The sequence below is a fragment of the Prosopis cineraria genome, unplaced genomic scaffold, assembly GCF_029017545.1.
Source record: "Prosopis cineraria cultivar Desert tree isolate PC_DT_omini unplaced genomic scaffold, ASM2901754v1 PC2, whole genome shotgun sequence".
Taxonomy (NCBI): Eukaryota; Viridiplantae; Streptophyta; class Magnoliopsida; order Fabales; family Fabaceae; genus Prosopis; species Prosopis cineraria.
In genome coordinates, this window is record NW_026555333.1 from 37,797,556 (window position 1) to 37,805,642 (window position 8,087).

The window sequence follows — 8,087 nt, forward strand, 5'->3', positions numbered from 1 at the left end:
AACTAAGTTTTATCTTGTCCTAATTTATAAATGAATTAGTATAATTTTATAAATTAAAAATATAAAAATAATAAACTCACAAAGTTGATTGGAGAGTTTGATAACAATAGTATAAATGCTTTTGGTTTGTGAGTTTGATAATAATTTGCAGCAGTATAAGTCCTTTTCTTGGAAATTAGTTTGTGGACACCGTGTCACATAAATAAAAAAATTAAAATTGTTTACATTTTTATTTTAATATAAAATAAATATCCATCAGTATCGTTTCCTCCAAAATTGACCTTTCCTTTGGATTTTTCTGCATTACTCAAATTTCATTCGTCTATACGCCTTATTGCGTTATTGTGGGCCCCCTTTTTCACTGATTTTCAATTTTAAATGAGGAATATTATTAAAATTTTGAGTCCTTAGAATTATTCTTAGTTATTAATTTAATTTTACAAGTTTAATCTTTTTATCAATTTAATTTATTATATTTCTTAAATTATTATATTAATCCTTTAAATTTAAAAACACAAATTATCTTTTAAATTAATATAATATGTAAAGTATTTTGATAATTTAGTATGTATATACAATTAAATGAAAACAAATTAGCTTTTAAATCAATTTAATTTTTATTAATATAGTCACGAATATTTTATTTTCTTTTGTTTTTATTTTTAAAAATTTAAAATTTTATTTTTTACATAAACAATTATCCTTTTAATTAATATATTTAACTGCTATTGATTTATTATTATCTATGTCATGAAATTGCATGGAAGTTTGGAAGGCCATTATATTTTGTTGTTTGGTTTATGTGTCTGTCTTTTCTTTTTTTTGTGGTTTTGTTTCTGGTTTGTTTGTTTGTTTGTTTTTTTTAACTATGAGTCTATTTGTGTTTGCCTTTCTGCCTGGAAGATTTGTTCATTAATCTTCTAGGTCTGGAAGATTTGTTCATTACTTTTCCAGGTCTTTTGTATTGCAATCGTTTTATTTTAATAAATTCACTTTTGTTCCAAAAAAAATAGATAATATTGCCTTCTTTTAAATAATAAATACCAAATTAATAATTAAAATTTTTTTAAAAGAATAAATTAATAAAAATTAAATTTAAGGGTTCAAATTTATAATTGAGCCAAGTTTGAAGGACTAAAATTGTCATTTTCCCTTTCATTATCATTATCAATATTCTAAGGAAAAATCTCAATCAAAAACCACTAAACCATATTTATTATTATGCAAGACCAAATATTTCTAATATTGCTCTGAAGGACCCAAGAACAAAAATGTAATTGAAATTTATTGTGAAAAGATATACTCTTTAAACAATATGTCCCTATTCTGAAAAAAGAAGTCTTATTTTTATTTTAAAAACAATCAATTTTTCTCATGAACAACTCTAGACATGGTGGTAAAGATAAATATGTGTTGTGATTTAGTAAACAAGTTCCTATTCAAGAAAAATAAGTCTCATTTCATTTTAATAATAATCAATTTATTCATTAACAACACCAAAATATTAACTTGATGGTAGAGACTAAATATTGTGATCCAGTGAAAATTCTGATTTAAAAAAAAAGTTAAGTTTTATTTTTATTTTAACGATAATTAATTTCTCAAATACAACACCACACACACAATTAAATTTTAGTTATATTTAAGTCTCTTGGTCATGCAGAGCAAAATCAAAATTATTGGATCTTGGGAAGCAATAAATGTTGCACGATAGTCTTGGTTGTGATTTTCCATATTTCAATATCATCTTATATCATAAAATTAACACTCTGTTATGAATTATACAGGTGGTAACTCAATTTTAAGACTCTAAATAACGTAATATATTCTAAACATATGTCTTATATGGTTCAAATAAAAAAATTATTAAAGTTAAGTTATGGGAAATAAGCAATTTAAAATTGTTAAACATTTTTATAAATTACAATAAAATGAATACAAATGAAAAATAATTTTTCTTTTTGTTATCCAAAGAGACAAACATGTGAAATAACTTTTCTGATTACTTACAGTATCTTCCTATTTAAAGAAATCATGTTTAAGGTATAATTAAATATTAAATATGGACATTCTGATGTAAAATAATAACTTTTTACATCTAAAGCATGTTGGAATTTCTCTGGGAGGTATCTTGATAATAGTATATAATTTTGACTTATTACTGCATTGTATAATTGTATGGAATTTTTTTCTGATTTAAAATATTAAAATTAATTAAACTATTAAAATTAATTAAACTGGTACTATTTTTATTTTTAAAGGTTGATAAATAAACCTATTCGTATTGAAGTTGACCTGGTCAATTCAATCTAAATATCAAATCAAACTCAATGGCATTCAAAGTGCAGTTAAAGAAACTGGAAGCATCTTTAAAGTATCTTATAGGACCAAATGGCATATTCTTTCTTATGCTTTTGGTTGATGGCTGCATTTCATACACTTTCTTCACTGCCAGAATATAAGCCACTCAATTTAACTTGCTTTTCCAAACAGGTAAGGCGTGGTGCCATCTTTTTTTTTTCAATCTTATTTAATTTAATATTTTAATTTAGGCAAATGAGCAAAATACTCCCTAAACTTTATATCTAGAAGCATTATAGATACTAAACTTTTTTATTGTACAAATTATTCTATTAATTTTTAAAAATAATACAATATGACCCTTGTTGTTAATAAAAGTTAATTTTAACTATTAGTTGATCGAAAAATGACATTAATTTTTGGCCCTTTTCTATAATTTTCTTGGTCCTTGTCTATTTTTTTTGGGTTCTTTATTGTAATGTTTTGGTTTTCTCATAATTTTTAAAGTTTTTTCTGTCATTTTTTTATTAATTAACAGACAAAATTAACTTTTGTTAATAGCAAAGGCCAAATTATATTATTTTCAAAATTTGATGGAATAATTTATATAGTAAATAAGTAAAGGATCCATGGTGCTACTTGACCAAATGTTGAGGGGGTAATTTGCTTATTTACCCTTTTAATTTTAACAAAGATATATAGGTTGTTTAATTTATTTCTTCTATGTTGGACATAATAATTTATGACATTATGTTTAATATAAATTTTGATGATAAGAAATACTAGAGAAATTAAACTATAGTGATACTTAATTGTTTTCATAAATATAATAATTAATAGTTAATTATAACTATAGAACAAGTGGCTTAAAAGTATATAGTAGTTAATGATAGTTAGATCTCAAAATTTTGAATTCATTATGATAGTTAAATCTCCAATAATTTTTTTTAAAAAAATTAATTGAAAATATCGATTCAGATAATTAAAATTTAAGAGTTTCAATTACAAATAAGTATTTAAGTATTAAATGTAACTCTTAGATTGAAATAGGAATTTCTATTTGTAACTATTTAAATTGATATTTTCAATTTATTTTCTAAAAAATTTTGTTTGAGATTTAATTGTCATTAATTCAGTGTTCTAGCACCTAACTATCATTCTCCCATATTTTTCATGATATATGGTATTTGAAAAAAAAATTGATTTATGCACATACTTTACTATATCATATTTTTCCTTATCCTAAAAAAATTCAACAACCTATTATCAATGTTAAAAAATAGTTCTTATCGCTAGACTAGAGGCCTAGCTCAAGGTTGATTGGGTGCAAGACATGCATTTTTATCTTAAGGTATTCCCATAGTTAATAGCTATGAGTTTAATCTCTTGAAAAACTTGAGTGTCATTTAAAAGGTTATCATCTTTCAAGTAATGCTCTCCATACACTTCTCTAAGAATTAAACTCTAGAATAATGTTTAAGAGACCTAGATCGCTACCATTTGTTTCACATCCACTTTGTTTATAAAGTGCATTTTTATTTCTCTAATTTAAATACTATTAATCTCTAACCAATAAAGTTGGTATGTGTAATAGAAGTTTTCGTCGCTGAAGTAAGTGGTTAAATGTTTGGATTTCAACATTTATGTGTGTAACAATTTAATTTAGAGATGCCCACCCACTATTCTCAATATTTTAGGAGAAATATTTTTTACTGTCTAACAAAACTTACTTCTCATATTTACCGAAAAAGGGAAAAAAATCTCTTTAACAAAAAATATTAACTCGACAATTTTGAACACTTGTGCACTTAGATCAAGGAGTTGATGATGCAGAAGGCATAGAGCAAGGTTGCACTTGACCCCACCGAATAGCTTCCATCAGGTTTACTAGGTTTTTATTTTGAACGTGGAATTTCTTTTTTATTTTTTTTTTCAATTTACAAGTATTTAGGACATATATATTACTCCCTCCGTTTAATTATATAAAATATTTTTAATTAAATTTCACCTTTAAATAAAGTAATTATTTATTTTTAAACTAATCCTATCTTTTTATATTCATCCTTATTAAACGGCCTGTAATAAATATAAAATCATTATTAATAAAGGCACTTTAAAAAAAAAGACAATGATGACACCTCAAAAGATTAAAAATACCTTATATTTTTTAACAAAGAAAGTATCATTTATAAATATTTTATTAATATTTAAAATTATTTCATCACCATTTTATATTAATTATATTAACTCTGTTAATATTAGAGGACTAAAATAACACTTATAATTATGAAATTAAATTAAAATCTAATATAAATTTGAAAAATTAAAATAAATTTTTGGAAAAAATTATTAAAATTTGTTAATTTTTCATCAAAGAGACCAGCTCTAATTTATAGAAGGAAAAGATTTAAATATTTAGTTTTTGTACTTATTGTACTTGTATTTGATGAAATTAGAACAAGTGGATGTTAAATTTAAGGAAAATTAATCTACAAGTTTTTATAGTTTTTTTCAATTTTAAATTAGATTTATATAGTTTATTTTATTTTAATCAAATTCTCATAGTTTGATCTGTGAGTTTTATTAATTCATGAACGTATAAATTCTTGAATTTTTTATTTTATAACATAAAATTAAGAACTTTTACATTTTTATTAAAAAATTATATAACTTTAGAATTAATTACATAATTTTTATAACTCAAATTTTATATAATTAGGTTTTGTCTTTTAAATAATTTTTATACATAGAGAATTCTCATGTTAAAACTTAATAAAAAGTAAACATTATATTAAATCAAATTTTCTATAAACTTTATGGGATTAATATATCTAATGAATTAAAATATAAAAATTTTATTAAAACAAAATAAACTATTGGGACCTAATTCAAAAGTAAGGAAAATTATAAGAACCTGCTAATTAATTTTTTTATTAAATTTAAATATAAATCAAAAATAATAATGGCAAGAATTAGTTACATATCATTTTTCTTGTTAAATACTACATGGACTTTTTTTTAATTTAAACTAGACTTTTATTAATAAAAAAGAATTTTTTTATCCTGGTTTTCATATATGGTGAGAGAAATGGCATGACCCATTTTCAAGTTTTAATGAAATGCTACATTTTATTCATTATTTATGTAATTAATAAATCAATGAACATGGTCATGTATCATGCAAAATTTGAGTTATTCCATGTAAAAGCACATGGTTTGAGAATCCATAGTTTTTGATCGCTCATTGTTTTTTTTTTTTTACACCTAATATCTCATCTATAAAACATCATTAGTTTGAGATGCAAACTTGTAAATCAATCTCCATATCAAATTTTATTTGCCTTAGATTTTGTAGAGAAATTATCTATGAAATTCAATGCAGATGAAGACGACAAAGGCGATCACCGTATAATGCCACTGTAGGGGTTTGCCATTGAAAAGAAATTATATCAATGAAATACCAAAATGTATTAAAGTAAAACTTTATATCTCATTACTACTTCTCATATCATCTTTAAACATAATGATTTAATTTAGTTAATAAAATGTGGTTAGATAAATAATATTTATCATTGGATAGGCAAGACTATTGCAAACCAGCACTTTATATGTACATATATATATATATATCTCGCTAAATATATCTGGGATCACGTAGTTGATCATTTAAGTAAAGCCAGTTTTTATGAATGAAAAAGCAGAATTGGAGACTGATTTTGGAGAGGAAAAGATAGAAGCCATGGCTGACCTGGTGATTTTGTTCTTGTCATTTCATCTTTTGGAGCTCCGAATGCTTTGAGATGAAGAAGAGATTATTCACAACTTTTATAATAGGTGAACTTTGATATTTGAATTTTTTTCCCCTTCACTACTATTTATTTTCATGATTGTGATCATTAACCTGGATTTGTTATTTATAATTTTTTTCTTCTAATATGCAGATAAGAACTTGCAGGATGAAATGGGACTCAAATTGAGTGTTGTCATATCTGTCTTCTTGTTGGGGTGGACGACAAAATATTATCAGTAGAAAGTTGACCCTTTGTATATTGTGCTTGCAATCATAGGTATGGAAGAATTTGCCACAAAGGAAATGAAGATAAATTATGCAGCATGTTCAGATCAAAAATGTACTATAACATGGTTTCTTGAACTATGATCTCTCTCTCTCTCTCTCTCTCTCTCTCTATATATATATATATATATTGTGTGTGTATGGAAAAATTACAACTATGTTCAAATGAAAAGAATTTATTATCAAGAAGTCTTATGAAATTCATAAAATATTCTCAAGTATCAAATCCTGTGCATGTGCAATTAAATTATGAGTATTGACAACTAGGCAATGGTTATTTATTACTTATAAAGAAAAATAATAACTTATAATAGCAAGTTGTAAATGACCATTACCCAATTGTCAATGTTCATAGTCTAATTGGAAATGCACAAGATTTAAAATTTAGGAGTATTTTATAAATTTTATGAGATTTCTTAATAATAAATTTTCTCATGTAAAACCTAAATGTAATTTTTCCATATATAAGGAGTATGTGTGTAAAGCTCATTGTAGATAGATGCTACGAGAATGTTAAAAAAAAAAAAAAAGTGGTGGAGAATCACATGTAAAGAATTTCGAATATCGTAAATAATTAATTAGAACCACGAAATTATGAAATTAAATTCTATGACTATGGTCTTTTTTGTTTGTTTTAAAAATAATATTTTGACTAAAATATTCATGTCTAAAGTGCTAGTTTAAAATTTGTTAGTGCTGAAATCATTTTAATTGAGTTGAAAATTTAGTAAAAAAGAGTCATAGAATCACTCTATTTAAGTTGGAAAAGGTTTTACTCCTAGATTCGCAATTGACCACTGACTAAAAATTTATCATTGCTAAAATCACTTTATTTGAGTCAAAAAATGTTTTACTATCATATTTGCAAACTTGGTCACAAGACTTGCAATTAGCCAACTTAAAGTCCGTTAGTGTTAAAATAACTTTAATTGAATTGAAAATTTAGTTGAAAGAGATTATAAATCACTTTATTTGAGTTGAATTTTTTTTTTTAATCCCAATCTTGCAAACTTGGTTACTATACAGGGGCATTTTAATCAAAGTATTACTTTTAAAAATACAAAAAAAAAACAAAAAAGAACGGTCCTAAAATTTAATGTCATAATTTTGTGATCCTGTTTAGTTATTTGCCATATTTGAAAAACCTTATTTCTGATTTTCTAAAAAAAATTGTCTTCCATATAGCCCAACTTTTTATCTTTCACGAGAACTCTTGAATTCAAAACTTCCGTAGTTTGAGATATCTTGTTTGGAGGGAAATTTTCTCCACCTTCCTTCTTTAAGTTATTTTGTGCTAGTGGTGCCTTCTTTACAAATGTAGATAATGTTTTCAATTGTAAAGAAAATGAGGACAACTTGATTAATTTGTAGATCATGTATGTCTAAATATTGCATGAAATTATTCAACTATTTTTTTTTTTACAATCTTTATATATATAGTCTCAATTTTGAAGATAACAATTTATTGTAATGTGAAAAGTAAGAGGCCTCTACTATATCATAATAATATAATAACAACAGTTCACAACAAATATAAAGCATGAAATAAATATACAGAAACACATCTTAAAAACAAGATCCAAAGGAGTTGGAGTTGACTACATTAACTAGTGTTGTTTTGGAAATGAGGTGGTTTTAGTTGCCCAATCTTAATTATTCAAGAGACCTAATGAACAACTAAACTCCTATGCTTTACATCATCTCCAAGTTC